Raw genomic sequence first — 20,026 nt, 5'->3', positions numbered from 1 at the left:
TCAAGTCCCGCATCAGGTTCCCTGCTCAGCAGAGAGTCTGCTTCTTCCTCTGACCCTCCCCGCTCTCAGGTGCTCTCTCTCTCTCACTCTCTCTCTCAAATAAATAAATAAAATCTTTAAAAAAAAAAAAAGATTCTCTCTTGGGGCGCCTGGGTGGCTTAGTTGGTTAAGCGCCTGCCTTTGGCTCAGGCCCTGATCTCAGGGTCCTGGGATCGAGCCCCCACATCAGACTCCCTGCTCAGTGGGGAGTCTGCTTCTCTCTCTGCCCCTCCCCCCGCTTGTGTCTGTGCTCTCTCTCTCTCTCTCTCAAATAAATAAATAAAATCTTTTCAAAATTAAAAAGATTTTCTCCCTCTCCCTCTGTCCCTCCCACTTGCACTCTCTCTAAAATAAATAAATCTTTTTAAAAATGTTAGCTATTGTTATTCTTTAAAGTTTTAACCATATGTCTAACTATGCTAGCTTTTACTGTTATTTGGATGGTGCCTTAGTATCACTCCCAGACTCCAGGCCCATGTATTTAACCACCTCTAAATAGTCCATTTAAATAGTTTAGAGGCAAATCAAATGAATACAAAGGAGAAATCACTATCTCTGCTCTCTCTACCTCACCCACAGGTGCTCCTCCAGAAATCCCAAGCTCAGTTAGTAGTATTTCCATCAGTTCAATCTCCCAAACCAGAAATCCAAGTGACAGTCTCCACGTCCCTGTCCCCCTTCTCTGCCCCCATTCCATCTAATTTCATTAATTCACTCAGCAAACATTTACTGAGCATCCTGGCACTGTGAAGGTCCTAGGGATAAATAAGTGAACAAGCCAGGCTCTCCAAGAGGTTCGGTGCAGTGGGGAAAGTGGGCAAGCAATGTATAAAGAAATGAGATGAGAACAGCTTGGGGTAAAGGGTATAAGAAAAACAAGCAGCATGCCATGACAGAAACAATGGGGTTACTTCTGATAGGGGTCAGGGATGGCCTCTCCGAGGAGGTGGCATTTAAGCTAGATCCGAACGTCAGGAAGGAACTGGCTGTGATGAGCTGGAGGAACAGAGGGACAGCAAGTGCAAACACTGAAGTGGGAAAACAAGTGAGCGTGTTCCAAGAACTGTCAGGCGGTCAGTGTGATGGGGACATTTACAACACGGTCCTTGTCTTCTAAGTCTATCCAGGGAAGGACAAAGCCTTGTTTTCTTACTGCTTCATGAACTGTGTGGGCCCATCTCACTGAACCAAAAGCGCAAAGAAAGGCAAAATCCATATAGGCAAGAGTAACCACAGGGGGTTTTGTGAAGCTCTCGAGACATGAGCGGGCCCCCCTCAGATGAAGAGGCCAGACACATCGTCTGGCAGGAGGAGAAGACGCCGTCTTGAAGGAACAGCAGCACAAGCCGGGCCCAGGAAGAAATGAGTACGGTATGTGCTCAAATTACTGGTAGACCTGGCTGGCTCCCTAGAATGGGAAGAAAGTAGATGAAGATGAAAAGACACTGATGTGCAGAAAATCCTCGGGGGGGAAAAAAAAGGCGGAAGTGTGTGGACCAACTGCAAAGTCAAGATGGAGCCATTCTTGGGCTGAGAGGGGACACGAGGAAAGTGGTGACTTAAGAACATCCTTCAGGCAGGGGCCCCTGGGTGGCTCAGTCGGTTAAGCATCTGCCTTCGGCTCAGGTCATGATCTCAGGGACCTGGGATCAAGTCCCACATCGGGCTCCTTGCTCAGCGGGGAGCCTGCTTCTCCATCTGCCTGCAGCTCCCCCTGCTTGTGTGCATGCTCACTCTTTCTCGCTCTCTCTCAAAAACAAATAAATAAAATCTTAAAAAAAAAAAAAAAGAACATCCTTCAGGCAGCCATGAGGACATTGACGGGAGGGAAACCCTGGGAAGGGAGATTACTTTAGGAGGTCGGCTGGGATCACAGAGGACTGATTCAGTAAGCAACCTGGACTACTAATTTGGTGGTGGTGACAGGAAGAAAGGAAAGAATCCAAGAAAGAATTTTGTTAAATTGCTTTAGGTCCAACAAAAGAGGGTTGGTCCAATAAATTACGGCACACTCATATAACAGAGCTGCATGCAGTAACTTAAAATGATGTCAAAGAAGGACAGCAAATGATACTGAGAGATGTTCAAGACAGAACACAACTGCATAACATTTTTCCTTAAGGAGAATGTGAGCCTTTAGTTAGAGCTTTTTTTTTTTCCAGCAAAGATAGTATTTGTTAAAAACCTTTAATCCTGAAAGTACATTTAAGAAAACAAAGAAGAGGTGCCTGGGTGGCTCAGTCGGTTAAGTGTCTGACTCTTGGTCCTGGCTCAGGTCCTGACCTTAGGGTTGTGAGATCAAGCCCCACATCCAGCTTTGTGCTTAGTGGAGAATCTGCTTGAGATTCTCTCTCCCTCTGCCCCTCCCCCCACCATGCTCACACACGCTTTTTCTCTCTTTCTAATAAATATATATTTTTTATTTTTTTTAAAGATTTTATTTATTTATTTGAGAGAGAGAGAGAGAATGAGAGAGAAAGCACATGAGATGGGGGGAGGGTCAGAGGGAGAAGCAGACTCCCCGCTGAGCAGGGAGCCCGATGTGGGACTCGATCCCAGGACTCCAGGATCATGACCTGAGCGGAAGGCAGTCGCTTAACCAACTGAGCCACCCAGGCGCCCTAAAAATATATTTTTTAAAGATTTTATGTATTTATCAAAGAGAGAGAGAGCACAAGCAGGGAGAGCAGCAGGCAGAGGGAGAAGCAGGATCCCTGCTGAGCAAGGAGGCTGATGCGGGACTTGATCCCAGGACTCTGGGATCATGAACTGAGCCAAAGGCAGATGCTTAACCACTGAGCCACCCAGGGGTCCCTAATAAATAAAAATCCTTAAAAAAAAAAAAAGGAAGACAAAGAAGGGCCGCCTCATTCCTCATTGGAATATGCCATGGATAATGACAAATCAATTGAAAGATATTAGAAAAGGTCAGTGGCATTTCCTGAAATCCAAAAATCAAGATTAAAAACCATCTTTTAGATTTTTCTCTACCATGGTTTGTTTGGGGAAGTCAATGAAGAAATGGCCTATGCTATGGCTGGCTCTCTGCCCACTGTTACGGGCTGAATTTTGCCCCCCCCCCCCCACGGATGCAACTGTTGAAGTCCTAACCCCCATTATCTCAGAACATGACTGGATTTGGGGATATAGTCTTCAATGAGGTAATTAAGGTAAAATGAGCTCTAATCCAGTCTGATTGGTATCCTTCTAAGAAGAGGAGATTAGGGCACTGGTGCAGAGGGAAAATCATGTGAAGTTATGGGGGTAGACAAGGAGAGAAGCTGACACCTAGATCTTAGACTTTCAGCCTCTAGAATCGTGAGGAAACAGATTTCTATTGCTTAAACCACCCTGTCTGTGGTGTCTGTAGTGCTTCGTTATGACAGCCCTACCAAATACACCTCCCTTCTTTCTTTTTATGTTTTTTAAAAGATTTTAGGGGCACCTGGGTGGCTCAGTCGTTAAGCATCTGCCTTCGGCTCAGGTCATGGTCCCAGAGTCCTGGGATGGAGCCCCGCATCGGGCTCCCTGCTCAGCAGGAAGCCTGCTTCTCCCTCTCCCGCTCCCCCTGCTTGTGTTCCCTCTCTCACTGTGTCTCTCTCTGTCAAATAAACAAATAAAAAAATCTTTAAAAAAAGATTTTATTTATTTATTTGAGAGACAGAGAGTGCATAAGCAGTGGGGAGGGTCAAAGGCAGAGGGAGAAGCAGACACCCCGCGGAGCAGGGAGTCCGATGCAGGGCTCGATCCCAGGACCCAAGGAACATGGCCTGAGCAGAAGGCAGACACTTAACCAACTGAGCCACCCAGGCACCCCTCCCTTCTTTATTTTTAATTGTGACAAATATATTTTGAATATAAGACGTAATGCGTGGGCTCGGTGGTTCTCCAAATACTTAAATGTGAAATTTCCATAGCATCCAGTTATTCCACTTCCAGGTATATGCCCAAAAGAATCGAAAGTAGGGACTCAAATAGCTACCTGTACATAAATGTCCACTGACAACCGCCAAAAGACGGTAACAGCCCAGTGTCCACCAATAGATGAGTGGATAAACAAAATGGGATATATCTATGCAATGGAATATTCTTTGGCCATAAAATGGGATGAAGTTCTGATACATTCTACAACATGGATGAACCTTGAAAACATGATGCTAAGTGAAAGAAGTCAGACACAAAAAGCCACATACAGTATCATTCCATTTACATGAAATATCCAGAAAGGGCAAATCCATGGGGACAGAAAGCAGGTTACCAGACACTAGCAGAAGAGGGAAACAGAAAGTGTTTAATGGGTACAGAGCTTCTATTTGAGATGATGAAAAAGTTCTAGAGATGGATGGTAATGATGGTTGCCCAACATTGTAAATAGACTTAATGCCACTGAAATGTACAACTAAAAATAGTTAAAATCTGTTATGTACATTTACCACAATTTTTTAAATTGCCAAAAACAAAAATAAGGCATAGGCAACTGTGTGATTTTTATATTTTGTAGATATTTCTTTTTTTTAAGATTTTATTTATTTATTTGACAGAGAGAGACATAGCAAGAGAGGGAACATAAGCAGGGGGAGTGGGAGAGGGAGAAGCAGGCTTCCTGTGGAGCAGGGAGCCCGATGCGATTGCGGGACTCAATCCCAGGACCCTGGGACCATGACCTGAGCCAAAGGCAGATGCTTAACAACTGAGCCACCCAGGTGCCTCATGCAGATATTTCTTTATAGCATTAAAAATATGTACTTTCTTTGCAACATTTAGACATTTTTTTCATCTGAGTCTCAAATGAAGGCTGAGGCCAGCTTGCTGTTCAGATTTCCTCATACCCTCCAAAAGCATATAATATGTGTTTTGTTTTGTGTGTGTGTGGTTTTTTTTTTTTTTTTTTTGACAGAGAGAGAGAGGCAGCAAGAGAGGGAACACAAGCGGGGGGAGTGGGAGAGGGAGAAGCAGGCTTCCCACTGAGCAGGAAGACCGACTCGGGGCTCGATCCCAGGACTGAGCCACCCAGGCGCCCCTAATATGTGTCTTGTAAGAAAATATTCCAGTGGAGATCCCCAGCAGGGCCAGCAAGCCAGAAGAACTGTATCTGCAAGGATTTGCAAGGAAGAAGGGGTAAGCCCGTGTTTGGTGGATATAAATCTTACCTTTGGCTTTTTTAGCGTGGAACTCAGGCACTGACCTTGCCTGAGGCATTGACTTTGCCATCCACCATCAGGGAAAAAAATGTCTCCTTTTCTGTTGGGAATAACTCTACCTTCAACTTCAGATAAAGCACTCCAGGACAAGGTTCACAATGGCACCCTCTGTTGAGTCAGGCTCCTTAGGCCGGCAGGCATGAAATGTGCACTGTGGCCATTCGGTGTGAGGACTGCCTGGCACAGCACCTGATTGGGCTTTGCTTGCTCAGGGTACATCCACAATTGCTCCTGGGGCGCCAGGAGAGCAGAGTGGCTTGGCCTTGAAGGAGGGTGAGGTGGGAAACCCCTCATGCAGCCAGGCAGTGCCAGCGGGTAATTACCAAGTGTCTCTGTGATGTGGAGGCTTTTGAATGTGCCACAGAGGCCTCATCAAAAAAGGGCTGGGATGGGTCGGTCTGGAAATGAAGGTGGCCCCCAGGAGAATAAAGGGCGGTGAAGCTGCTGCCTCACAGAAACACATCCAAATGTCAACCTGAAGCAGAGGGGTAAAATTAGAGTGAGCAGAATGTTTTAGGAGAGGAAGGAGTCCCTGTGGGGCACTTACTGGAAATAAATCCAATCAATAGAAATCTAGATGTACAAAATCAGTACATAGTATGGGTGAAAGTGATTTTTGTTTTACAGAGGTGTTCCTAACAAGATAAGGTTCCTTTCAATAAAATTTCAATGAAATTATATAAAAACGGAGTCCTCCTTTTTAGGAGCTTATGTATCAAAGAGACAGGATGTCCAGAGGCTGGGACGCAAACAACTAGCTGTGAGAACTGTCGAGACTTCATCTCAGTTTTCTTATTTACAAAAGGAAAGGACAGGGCTAAATATGATCACTAAGGTACTTTTAATATCAAAATGATTCCTCCATTGTATAAAATAAGATCAGGGACGCCTGGGTGGCTCACTGGGTTAACCGTCTGCCTTCGGCTCACGTCATGATCCCAGGGTCTTGGGATCGAGTCCCACATTGGGCTCCTTGCTCAGCGGGGAGCCTGCTTCTCCCTCTGCCTGCAGCTCCCCTTGCTTGTGCTCTCTCTCTCTGACAAATAAATAAATAAAATCTTTAAAAAAATAAAATGAGATCAATTTGTACTTGACATTCACCTTATATAAAGTGCTTAGCACAGCACCTGGTAAGTGGTCAGTGAATCTACTGTGTTAGTTAAAATCAAAAGTCCATGGGGCACCTGGGTGGCTCAGTTGGTTAAGCATCCAATTCTTAGTTTTGGCTCAGGTCCTGATCTCAGGGTCATGAGATCAAGCCCCATACTGGGCTCCACGCTCAGTGGGGAGTCTGCTTGGGACTCTCTCTCCCTCTACCCCTTCCCCTCACCACCCCCCCCCCCGCGTGCTCTCTCTCTCAAATAAATAAATCTTTTAAAAAATAAAAATAAAATAAAAAGTCCATTCCATGGCCTCTGAGGCCCTGCTTGATCTGGCGCCTGACTTCCTCTCAGGATCTTAGCTCACTTTACTCTCTTCTTTGCCCACTACACTCCATTCATACTGCCCTCTTTCTGCTCCTGGGACATACCAAGCTTGCTCATACCTCAGGGCCTTTACACTTGCTATCTCCTCTGCCTGGGATCCTTTCTTCCTAGATTTTCAGAGAGTTGGCTCCTTCTTGGCATTCAGATCTCAGCTCTAATGTACTTCCTTAGAGAGGGCCTCCCTTGAGCTAACAGACATATAGAGAATTCAACACCCAGCCCTGAATGCACATTCTTTTAAGGTGCACATGGAACATGTACAAAAGCAGACGTGAATTGCTTCAATGATCAATATGATACAGACTAGGTCCTCCAACTGCATTTCAATGAAATGAAAAATTCATTTTTTAAAGATGGATTTTAAAACTATTTGGAAACCAAATAACACACTGCTAAATGACTTTTGGAATGTGTAAAACTGAGTGATAATGAAAACAGCACATGTCAAAACCAGTGGGACACAGCAAAAGCACTATTTTAAAGGGAAACATATAGCTTTATATACATTTGTCAGGAAACAAGGAAGGTTAACAAGGTAGGAGCCAAGCATTCAACCTGAAACACTGGAAAAGGAGCAGCAGAATCAACTAAAAGAAACAAGAAGGAAACAATAACTATCAGGGCAGAAATCAATGAAATAACAAATAACTGAGACAACTAAAAAAACTAAAAGCTGGTTCGGTGAAAAAAAGTAAAAAGACAAGTCTTGTCAGAGATGTGTGTCTAAGAAAAAGAAGCAAATAAACTACAGAACATAATGACAGTCACAACAGAAATTTTTTTAAACATAGAGAGTTATAAACAACCACGGGCTAATAAATTTGCGTGGCTTTCTCTGACTGCCCCTACTTATTAGTTTTATTGTCTGTTGCCTGTCTCCTGACACTGGAATGTAAGCTTCTTGAGGCAGAAATTTTTGCCTATTTGGTTCCAGATAAACACTACATGCTGAATAACTATTTGATGAATGCACAGATGAATGTCCCCAGTAAGCCAGCACAATCGAGGTCAGGTTAAGTTCTTCCCAACACAGATGTTTTGGTTTGTCTTCAGCAGATTTGCCCAGGTACAAGGACAACTGCAAAGGAATCCTGGCAAAGGTCTCTGGAATCTGATCGTGCCAGTGACACGGTGTTACCACACCTTGGTTATCTTGGGAGCCACTCAAAGAAACTATGAATTTCCGGCTCAGCAGGCCACAATTGTGCATACATCCTGGGTATGAAGAATAACAGGAGGGAAGTCAGTTTGGTGGCCCCACAAGAATTTAAACATAGAATAACCATATGACCCAGCAATTCCCCTCTTAGGTGTATACTGCAAGAATCGAAAACAGGGACTCAGACTATCTGTGTTCATTTTAGCACTATTCACACTAGCCAACAGGTAAAAGCAAGCCCAATGTCCATCAGCTGATGAGTGGATAAACAAATGTGATATATCCATACAACAGAATATTACTGGGCCATAAAAAAGAGTGAAATATTGATGCATGCTGTCATGTGGATGAACCTCAAAAACATAATGCTAAATGAAAGAAGCCAGACATAAAATGTCATATGTTGTAGGATTCCACTTACATGAAATATGCAGACTAGATGAATCCATAGAGACAGGGAGCAGATTGGCAATTGCCAAGAGCTGGGAGGGAGGGGGAAATGGGGAACTGCTGCTTAATGGGTGTGGGGTTTCCTTTTGGGGGCGGATAACAAGTGATCTGGACCTAGACAAAGGCAGTGGATGCACAACATTATGTGTGTATTAAATGCCACTGAGTTGTTCACTTTAAAATAGTTAATTTTAGGGGTGCCTGGGTGGCAGCCAGTTAAGCATCCAACTTTTGGTTTCGGCTTAGGTTGTGAGATCAAGCCCCATGTTGGGCTCCGGGCTCAGCATGAAGTCGACTAAGACTCTCCCTCCCTCTCCTTCCGTCCCTCACACTCATGCTCTTTCTCTCTAAAATAAATAAATAAATAAATCTTTAAAAAAAAGTTAATGTTATGTTATGTGAATACACATACATACCATACACAATACACACCAAATGAACATTTGGCCAAATGGCTGAGCGCTAAAATCAGTAACCACAGCCCAATATCACTGCCATAAGTACAAGAAAAAAATCTGAAGATTTTCCAATGGTTTTTTATTTCAATTTTATTATTGTAGTTTACTAATCAGATTTTAAAGTTTGATTTTTATAATATATGAACATTGATTCCTTAGGACTGTCCCTGTGATTTGCTCCACTGAACATCTGGATATTAATTAGATGTTCACTTTAAATGGTTCAAAGGTAGAGAGAGCTAAGATACTTCTGGCTGCTTTGCCAGAACTGGGCACTGTTGATAGTGATATTGCCATCAAATTATCAAATTTTCCTTTCTTCTAGATACTATATCAACATGGTAAAGACATGTCCTCCTCAACTTCTGTACTTGAAAACTGAGTTGATGATGATGATGATGTAATTTCATAGAAATGATCCCATAAACTAAAGCTCTGCATACTGCTTGAAGATACTTTCTGAATATTTTCAAGAGTAAGTTACAGACTTTCTTCACTCATATTTTAAATTTCTAAAATCTTTAGGCCTTTATTCTTTTTTAAAGAAACTATATTTATTTTAGAGAGAGAAAGAGAGGTGGTAGAGGGACAGAGGGAGAGGGAGAAAAACTCAAGCAGCCTCCCCACTGAGCATGGAGCCGGACACGGGCCTTGATTCCATGACCCTGAGATCATGACTTGAGCTGAAATCAAGCTAAGCCTACAGAACCACCCAGACGCCCCTAGGCCTTTTATTCTTATTCAAATTATTACCTCATCACCAAAAATCTCTCCTAATAGTCTGTCCATCAATTTTTTTTATTAAACTATTTGAGAGTTCTTAGTTATTATTTTGGAAAATAAAATCATTTCGATCATTTCACTTTAGTTATAAATCTAAATGTGTATTTAAACTACTGATAAAATTTCAACATATAAAGAACCTAAGGAGACTTTTTTCATTCCAGTTATAATTGGAATGCTCACCTACATTCAAAAGTGAGTATTAACGTATTAACAACATTGCAATAACAAGCCTCATTCATACTGCTGGCATCTATACTGATTGGAGACGATGGTTACTTATGTAATCCCACATTCATGATGGCATACAAGTTCAGAGAGGCCCAAAACGATGCTGAAGTGGTCATATGACTACTTGGGTTTCCAGAGGCTGAGACCAAAACCAAAGCCAAATGGCAGGTTTGGGCCAAAGAGAAGGCTGAGGCCACTGGGTCCCACCCCTAATAAAGAGGCTAATTGCAAGGAGCAGGAGATGAGCCTTCTGGATAATTCTCCGGGCAGGAAAGGCAACATTTACCATCAGCTGACCCAAAGAAGATGACTGCAGTTTATCACCCCACTTCCCATTTAATGTTCTACTAACAGAAAAATGATAAAACCAGAAAAGGGGAAGCAACTGAAAAGATAATATGCCACCCTCCACAAACACTTCCTTAGTTGAGCTAACCCACAGGGCATACCACACACCTCATGTATCTCAACACGGCTCACATCACACACACCTAACACTTGAGAGTTGTCAGACTACTCAGATAGACAGTTGTCAGGGACCACACTTAATGACAGAAAAACCCTGGGAAAATCCCAAGAGAAGGCTTTGCGGTTTGCTTACATGAACTTAGAGATTATTGTTATCTGCATCCAGACAACAGAAGTTCCGAATGTTATTATCAGGTCGATGTTTCTGGAGTTTGACAAGTCCTTTCCTCTGTGCTTTCGTTCTCCCTTAACCGCCAATTGTTACCAAATCTCTTATGACAGACGGGGGCATAATAACGAGAAAAAAGCAACATTTTCAAAGTATTTTATCAAACACTAATGAGACTGAGCTTTTACTCAGCTGTAAAATAGGGTTCTAAGTATCACTCACAGGTAGGTGGTTTTTGGAATAGAAAGTGCTATTTCTTTTGCCAAAGAAACCTGGATTCCATTGTGTTGGATTTAGATCTGCTAGAGACTGTTCACTGGCTAATACAATACAATAATCCTTGGGGGCTGGGAAAGATTAACACACAGTCTGTATTTTCCAGAAAACTGTCCTCACTAGAGCACAAAGTTGGGTTTTTATTATGAGACAAGTCACATAAAAAGTACACCCCTGATGCCTTTTGTTGTTGCTATTGTTCTATTTCATTTTTATTCAGACTTCCAGGTAGACTTGAAGTTGTTTGATGTAAAATCAGGAAAAGTCAGGTTTAGAGGCTACATTTCTTGGAAAGCGTCCCTGCTTCTTGCAGGAGCCCCTTCTGTTTTTTAACAGATCTAATTCAAGTTTAACCAGTACAAGTCTCTTAAGAGTGAAGCTTGGGGTGGACCGGCGGGGGGAGGGGGAAGGCGTGTGGTAAGCAGTGTCTGTGGCCCGTGGGGGCCTGGCTCAGAATCCATGCTATCATGAGCCTTCCTGAAGCTAGCTGACTTAGTCCTCTGAGGGTCACCAACTCATCCTGTTTGCCAGGGGACTTCCCCAGTTTTAGCACTGAAAATTCCATCCCAGTCCCTGGCAAACCGGGATGGTTATCACCTAAGGATTTACCTCCCTCGCTTTAAGTTGTACCATATACATCCTCAGTGGGATTCAAATCACTGTAAACTTTTCAAGTTAAACGTACATGCTTTGCAGGCTTTGTCTCTTTACATCACCTACCACAGTATCTTTTCCTACCACTGAATAGGATTCCCACCTAGTTACCACAAAACCATTAAATGAGGCAAACGTTTCTACTCTTAAAAATCTTTATTTTTCCACTTATTTTTTAAGAGAAAAAAATTCAAATTCACACAAATGGTCTTGAATTTTTTTAAAGCTCTCATTTTGTTTGGGTGATTTTTTTTTCTGTGCTTATAAAACTTGTTTTGTTGGGGGATAATCATTTATCTAACTGAGTTAGCTTTGCACTTCTCCCTCAAGCCCTGGTCCCTTGCCACGTATTTGAGTGTACATAGAAAAACATACACCAAAATCCTCCCAGAAGGAAACAAACCAAACTGTCCCGAGATTACCGACTAAAGTCTTTGACAGTAAATAAAATTCTTTCTAGCTTAATCTGAATTAAGAATCTTATGTTCATAATATTTCTATGGAGTTAGTAACTGTATTAATTTATGTGGCTTAAAACAACATAGATGTATTATTGTATCGTTCTGGAGGTCTGAAATCCAAAATGGGTCTTGTGGGCTAAAATCAAGGCCTTGGCAGGGCTGCATTCCTTCTAGAGGCTCTAGAGGGAATTCACCTATTGCCTTTTCCAGCCTCATTCCTTGGCTCATGGCCTCTAGCTAGCAATCGCATCACTCTGACCTGTGCGGCTGTTGTCACAGGCCTTTTCTGATGCTTCAGCCCCTCCTGTCCATTTTTGACCCTTGTGAATAAGCTCACCTGGATAATCCAGGACAATCTCCCCATCTCAAAACCCTTAATCACACTGGCAAAGTCCCTTTTGCCACAGAAGGTAACAAAGTCCCAGGTTTCTGGGATTAGGATGGGTATCTGGAATGGGGAGCATTATTCTGCCTCCCACAGTCATTAAGACACCATCTTAGAAAGTTACCAGATTTGACACTAATGGGACCATATCTCTGGGTCTTATTTTCCTGAGTCTTGTTGTATAATCTTCCAGATATTTAGAATCTAATAGTTTGTAAGTAAATTTGAAAAGATATTTTGTTACATTGTATGCTAATGTCAGGGAACAGGACAAAACATATGGGGTTCCAATAACTATCATCTCTACAAACAAGATTTCTCCTATTTCAAGTTGACCCCCATAATCCTCATTATCCCTTACTCTTGGTACACAGCAGGTAATAGAACCATAAAAACAATCCCACATAACATTAGACAATGATTTAGAGCAAACAAAATGACTTCACAGCATCTGAAGGCTACGTAATGAAATAGTTAAGAGCAAAGATTCTGGAATCAGACAAACGTGGACTCAAATCCTGACCCTACTGCTTGTATGGGCTCTCAAAGTCTGTTGTACTCCTCAGTGCCTACCTCATGCTTTGTGGGAGACTGAATGAAATGAAGCCTAGAAAGCATTTAACAGTATCTCGGCTATTGTTATTACTGTCATAAAGACAATATCATACTTGACACAATAACACTGATCCCCATTTGACATATAAAGAAACACACTGCCAAGAAGTTACCAGCTCTAAGGATGCACAACAAGTAAATAATCACATCCCAGTGTCTGGCACACAGGATCCATTCCTGAATACCTTGTTTTCAGTGACAGCAGACCCAGTCCCTACAGGTCGATCGATCTCACAACTGCCCCATCACCTCTTGAGTTCACAGCTCTTTCCCTTATCCATCCCCTACCTCTGCTGTCTTCCAAAGGGTGTGGTCTCCGAGGTCTTTTTTACATCTGAGACCAAATATCAAATGTGCTGGGCCATTTTAAAACACAGTTATAGAAACAGATCCAGTTCACCTGCAAGAATATCATATTTCCCATTTTCTCCATTTCAATACTGTAATCCCCCCACAACACACTGAATGGGAGAAGACTTTTGCAGAGCATACATCTGATAAGGAATTATATCTAGAATACATAAAGAACTCTTAAATTCTGAACAGGCAAATCACTCAATTGAAAAATGGGCAAAGGATCTGAACCGGCATTTCTCCAAAGATGTACAGATTGGCCAATAAGCACGTGAAAAACTCAGTATCAATTATGAAAATGCAAACTAAATATATATATAAACATCTACATGTATATACATATTTGAGTGTGGAGAGATTACAGTGCATATTAATTTCTTTCAGAGCTCCTAACGAGATCTTAGAAAACAGTTCCTGCTAAAGGGACACTGGGTCAGATAGGGTTGAAATCCACTGATCTAGCATGGCGGATTATCTGTGATCAGCACATGGCCTATTAGAGAAGAGTCAGGATTTTTTTTCTTCTATATTCCATAACAGCTTTAGTCTCAAGGACTCCCCAGGGAAAGAAACAGCAAAATTATAAAATAATTTATTCCTCACTTTTGCTACCAACTTATTTATTTAGGGGATATGCTGTTTCTTTCTTTTTTATTTTATTTTATTTATTTATTTATTTGACAGAGAGAGACACAGAGAGAGAGGGAACACAAGCAGGGGGAGTGGGAGAGGGAGAAGCAGGCTTCCCGCTGAACAGGGAGCCCGATGCGGGGCTCGATCCCAGGACCCTGGGATCGTGACCTGAGCCGAAGGCAGACGCTTAATGACTGAGCCACCCAGCCGCCCCAGCATATGCTGTTTCTGGAGGTATATATAATCATACATTTGGACTAGATGTATCTGTCATTATGTTATACAATGATGTACTTCACAATGTCTATGTGCCAGATAAGTGAATCTTACATCTTTAAATGTCTGAACATCTCATTTAAACATTTTTTTTCCATTAAAGATACTCCTAAATAAAGAATACAGCTTTATCTGATGAGCCTTTTGTGGCTCACAACCATTGTAACATCATTCTCACCGCGCTATAACCAAATGGTGTCCTCAGGTGCACTGAGGTCAGCCACTACAAGCCTCTCAAATAAACGGTCCCAGACTGACGAGCTTTTTGGAGTTCCTGGCTCCCCTTTTCACAGGGACTTGTTTGTTTTTATGGGCTATTAATTTAATTATTACTGCTCTTCATGTTGTTGGCTTCGGGCAGGGCCTCCCACCTTTAATTCACTGCATTCACACAAATATTTAATGCCCACATTACCAGTGACAGTACATTTTTCACCTCTGGGAACCTAGGACCATAGCCAAAGTCTTTTCAATTCTAAGTTTCAAAGCCTACTAGCTTAAGGGGGAAAAATGAACATTTATTATCAGGGTATGGGGGCAAAAGTGAAACAAGGGGGCAGAAACAGGAAACAGAAACCCAGTAGAAACTGAAGAGGCCATTTTCTTAGTCACTCTCACCTCTGTGTCCCTTTGCCCATCTTCTCATTCTTTTGTTTCTGCAGACTCCCCTGCTGAGCTTCTCCATGGACATGACTCTGCCACAACTGGAAGGTTTTATCAACTCAGTTCTAGTCATTTGCAGAGAACAAAGGGCTGCTTCTCTCCCAGTGCCACAGTACCAGAGGAGAGAATCCGATTGGCCCTTTTGGGTTAGGTTCCCTATGTGGTTCAATTGATAAAGTCACATAGTATAAAAATGGCTGCTGGGGCCACATCTGTGAGGGAGGGGCAGTTTTTGGAGGAAGAGTGTTGTGGTAAACTGGCTTAGCGTGCAATGGAGGAACCAGATGATCCAGTGTTTGAACTTAATCTAAATTAAAAATAAGCTCGGGTGCCTGGGTGGCTCAGTCGGTTAAGCGTCTGCCTTCGGCTCAGGTCATGATCCCAGGGTCCTGGGATCGAGTCCCACATCGGGCTCCCTGCTCAGCAGGAAGCCTGCTTCTCCCTCTCCCACTCCCCCGCTTGTGTTCCTGCTCTCACTGTCTCTGTCAAATAAATAAATAAAACCTTTAAAAAAAAATAAAATAAAATAAATTAAAAATAAGCTCTGTGCGGGTAACTGGGTGGTACAGTTGGTGAGCACCCTACTCTTGGTTTCAGCTCTGGATGTGATCTCAGGGTCATGAGATCAAGCCCTGCGTCAGCTCCACGCTCAGCGCAGTCTGCTTAAGATTCTCTCTCCCTCTCCCTCTGCCCCTCCCACTCGTGTCCTCTAGCTCTCTCTAAAATAAAAAAAAATAAAAAAGCAAAGCTCAGCTCTGTGTAAGGGTCTGAGGTGCTCCCCTCTGAAGAAACAACCTGAGGTTTGGCCCCATTATTGTGTACACACATTGTTTTTTTCTGAGGCCTTGATTATCTACTCCCTGTTTTTCTTTCTTCTTTTTTTAAAAGATTTTATTTATTTGACAGAGACAGACACAGTGAGAGAGGGAACACAAGCAGGGGGAATGGGAGAGGGAGAAGCAGGCTTCCCGCTGAGCAGGGAGCCCGATTCGGGGCTCGATCCCAGGACCCTGGGATCGTGACCTGAGCTGAAGGCAGACGCTTAAGGACTGAGCCACCCAGGCGCCCCTTTTTATTTTTTTAATTTGATATGATTCACACACCATAAAAGCCACCCTTTTGAAATGTACAGTGCAGTGACTTTTAGGATATTCACAAGGATTCTGCAACTCTCACCATCATGTAATTTCCGGAACATTTCCTCACCCCCAACAGAAACCTCGTACTCATTAGTAATCAATCCCCACTGTACTTTCCCCCAGCCCTAGGCAACCACTAATTGACTTTCTGTCTCTATGGATTTTCCTATTCTGGACATTTCATATAAACAGAATCATAGAATATGTAGCCTTTTGTACCTGGCTTCTTTCACTTAGCATCATGTTCTCAAGATTCATGCACATTGCAGCATGTATTTACGGCTGAGTAATATTCCATTGTCTGGACATACCACAAGTTTTTCCATTCATCAGCTGACAGACACTTAGGGGATCTCCACGTGTTGACTATTATGAATGGTGTTGTGAACATCCATGCACAAGTTTTTGCATGAACATATCTTTTCAATTCTCTTGGGCATATAGTACACCCAGGAATGGAACTGCTAGATCACATGGTGATTGTTAACATTTTGAGGAACTGCCAAACTGTTTTCCAAAAGGGCTGCACCATTTATTTTTCCCAGCAGCAGTGTATGAGTCTTCCAATTTCTCCATCTTTCTGACTGTCCCTTGTTTTAATTATAGCCATGCTAAGCAGATGAAGTGGTATCTCATTGTGATCTTGATGCACATCTCCCTAGTGATATTGAACATTTTTATGTTCTTATTGACCATTTGGGTATCTTCTTTGTAGAAATGCTATTCAAATCTTTTGCCCATTTTAAATTGGGTTGTCATTTTACTGATTAGTTAGAAGAGTTAAAGAACTCTTTGTGCACCTGGCTGGCTCAGTTGGTAGAGCATGTGACTCTCAATCTCAGGGTCATGAGTTCAAGCCCCACACTGGGTGTGGAGCCTACTTAAAAAAAAAAAAAAAAAAAAAGAATAAAAAGAGTTAGACTCTTACTTAGGATATTTAAGATACTAGACCCTTATTAGATACATGTTTTATAAGTATTTTTCACATACTGTGGGTTGCCTTTTCATTTTCTTGACGGTGTCCTCTGAAGCACAAAAGTTTTTAAATTTTTTTCTGTTTTTCGTTTTGTCACCCACCTGTGCTTTTGGTGTCATGTCTAAAAAACCGCTGACTAATCCAAAGTCACAAAGATTTACACTTATATTTTCATCTGAGTCTTACACGGTCTTGCTCTTACACTTGGGTGTTTGATCCATTTTGAGTTAATTTTTATATATGGTAAGAAAGACGGGTCCAACTTCATCATATGCATGTGGATATCCAGTTGTTCCAACACCATCAATTGAAAAGACTATTCTTTCCTCATTGAATTGTCTCGGCACCTTTACTGAAAATCTCATTTTTTTAAAAACTAAATTCCCATGGTTGTTCAGCAACTACAGTCAAACGTACGACAAATATGCAACTGCATGTGATTAAGATGTAGGTATGTGAGGTAACAGGGTGATGGGTATTAAAGAGGGCACGTGTGGTGATGGGCACTGGGTGTTATACGCAACTAACAAATTGTTGAACACTACATCAAAAACTAATGATGTACTATATGTTGGCTAATTGAACATAATAAAAAATCCATACAGCAGCTTTGTATGATAAAAAAATAATAAAATAAAGATTTTATTTATTTATTTGAAAGAGAACACACAAGCATGAGCAGGGGGAATGGCAGAGGGAGAGGGAGAGGGAGAAGCAGGCTCCCCGCTGAGCAGGGAGCCGGGCGTGGGACTCCATCCCAGGACCCCAAGATCATGACCTGAGCTGAAAGCAGACACTTAACCACCTGAACCACCCAGATGCCCCCAAAGGAAATCTTTCAATAAGTATAACAAAAATCAGAAATAACAAAAAAGAACTGGCAGCAATTTTTCTTTCTTAATAGGACTTAAAGTAGGGAAACTACCTCTGTAGGGAGAGTTGGGACTCCCACTTTTTGCTTTATCCAGTTCTGTATTGTTCGAATTTGTTACAAAGAACATGTTTTACTTTCCTAATTGAGATGGTCTTTTAATCTTTATAAACAATTGCTTAACTTCAAAAAAAAAGGAAAAAAAAGATGTTGGTATGGGAAAAGTCCCAGCTGTAATCAGCATTTACTTTCACTTTATACAAACTAAGATTACTCTGGCTAGTACACTGGGTATATTCACTGTGGTGATGGTTCCATGGGTGTGTGTGTGTGTGTGTGTGTGTGTGTGTGTGTGTGTGTGTACATATATATATGTCAAACTTACAAAACTGTACACTTTAAATATGTGCAGTTTTTTATATGTCAATTAAACCACAAAAAAGCTGTTTTTAAAAACAGATAAAGTAAGGGCAAGAATATGAATGAAGTAACTTTCTTTTCCTAATCATTTTCAAGATCAGCTTCTCTCATTGGTCCTGAGGATATAATAGCAACTAGTAGTTTAGAAAAACTTACTTATACATTTCTCCTACCTGCCTTGTTCCAAAACACAAGCAAACCATTTATTTTTTAAGATTTTATTTTTAAGTAATCTCTTCACCCGGGGCGCCTGGGTGGCTCAGTTGGTTAAGCGACTGCCTTCGGCTCAGGTCATGATCCCAGGGTCCTGGGATCGAGCCCCGCATCGGGCTTCCTGCTCGGAGGAGAGCCTGCTTCTCCCTCTCCCACTCCTCCTGCTTGGGTTCCCTTTCTCTCTCTCTCTCTCTCTCTGTCAATTAAATAAATAAAATCTTTTAAAAAAAAAAGTAATCTCTACACCCAACATGGGGCTTGAACTCACAACCCCAAGATCCAGAGTCACATGCTTACCAACTGAGCCAGCCAGGCGCCCCCAAAACACATGCAAACCATTTAAATTCAAGATTTGTAAGGCTGGGACCATCTCATTACTGTGGGATAAATATTAACAAGAGCTGGAACTGAGTTTGGCTCTTAAGGAAAGAATTTTTAAGTCCCCTTCCAATGAGAATTTAGCAGCTATATATTTCCTTTTCTACACAGAATTTAAGCCCTCCCAACTGCACCAAGCTCAATTTTGGCAGAGACTTCATCTGCCTGTTCACCCTCACATCCCTAGCATCAAGAATACTGCCAAACACACAACAGGCACTCAGTAATATCTGTCAAATGAATGGATAAAATCCCACTTAAACTTAATCACCACCTTTTCTTAGGACCATTTTGGACTGAGCCAGGTGGCAGCTCTAGTCTTCCTTCTAGCTCAACAATTCCATCTCTAGAGACAGATGCTGTCTATTTCCTTCAAATTTTATTATTCACTTTTTTCATCTGGAAAAACAAGGTGGTGCGGCTTAGGAACCTCACATCCAGGAAATGAACTAAAATACTTTATCCAAGATTATACATAGGATCCACAAACTAGAAGCAATCAGGTGAGAACGGTTAGGAAAATCATGGCATACTCTCTGGAAGAAACAGCCCATTTATTAAAAATGATCATTATGACAAGTCTGCAATAACATAGAAAACACTAGTAGTATGAACCAGGAAAAAAAAAAAAAAAAACCATCACTGCCTGTGATTTACAAACTAAAATTTTATACACATCTACCTGTGAGAATTTATACTCCACGAAGGCAGGCTGTTTGGGCTTGTTCTGTTAACTGAACAGGGCCGGGCATATTGAAGGTGCTTATTAATACTTATTGAAGGCATTAATGAAACTCAATATAAAATATATCTTTGAAAACATACCTGAAAGGGAATGAACAAACGTGGAAAATTATGTTCGAGGAGTAGAATCGTGGGCGTTTCCTCCACTTCCCTTTATTTTCCAATTCTCCCTAAAGTTGTGATAAAACTTCCTCAGTTGAAAGGATGGCCACAGAAACCCTCCCCTGGCTCAGGATGCTTCTTCCCTCCTCCTTTAACTAAGGAAGCATCTGAATTGGAGTAGGGCTGTGGCCTGGCTTCAATTCCAACAGGACCACTGTATAGGGTGTGTGACTCCAGCCAAGGGCTCCTAGGGCACCTGACATTTAGGTTTTTCTTCCAGAGGTTGAGAAGGCACAAGCTGGGACCTCCCGAAGGGCTGCTCTTTCTCCTAAGCTGCCCCCGTCCCCCACAGGTCTACTCGTACCTCCTAGACCACCTAAAGGAGCAGCTCAGAAGCCCCCCCTCCCATCTTAGCCCCCCC

The 20,026-nt window shown here is 42.1% G+C and overlaps 1 protein-coding gene and 1 non-coding gene across 7 annotated transcripts in view; one reads left to right on the top strand and one right to left on the bottom strand.

Moving 5' to 3' along the window:
* IFT81 (intraflagellar transport 81) overlaps positions 1-20,026 on the bottom strand; it is a 190,409-nt gene that overhangs the window by 169,800 nt on the left and 583 nt on the right. For all 6 annotated transcript variants that reach the window (XM_027576872.1, XM_027576868.1, XM_027576867.1 and 3 more), the window contains exon 2: positions 19,585-19,673. The gene's annotated coding sequence lies outside the window, so the exon portion shown is untranslated. The remainder of the gene's footprint in view (positions 1-19,584; positions 19,674-20,026) is intronic.
* TRNAE-CUC lies at positions 16,700-16,772 on the top strand. The gene has a single exon. It is a non-coding gene; the product is annotated as a tRNA-Glu (tRNA).

This window comes from Zalophus californianus, chromosome 14 (assembly GCF_009762305.2).
Source record: "Zalophus californianus isolate mZalCal1 chromosome 14, mZalCal1.pri.v2, whole genome shotgun sequence".
NCBI classification, from domain to species: Eukaryota; Metazoa; Chordata; class Mammalia; order Carnivora; family Otariidae; genus Zalophus; species Zalophus californianus.
Note: the sequence above shows the minus strand (reverse complement) of the source record. Positions and strands in the feature narration are given on the sequence as shown.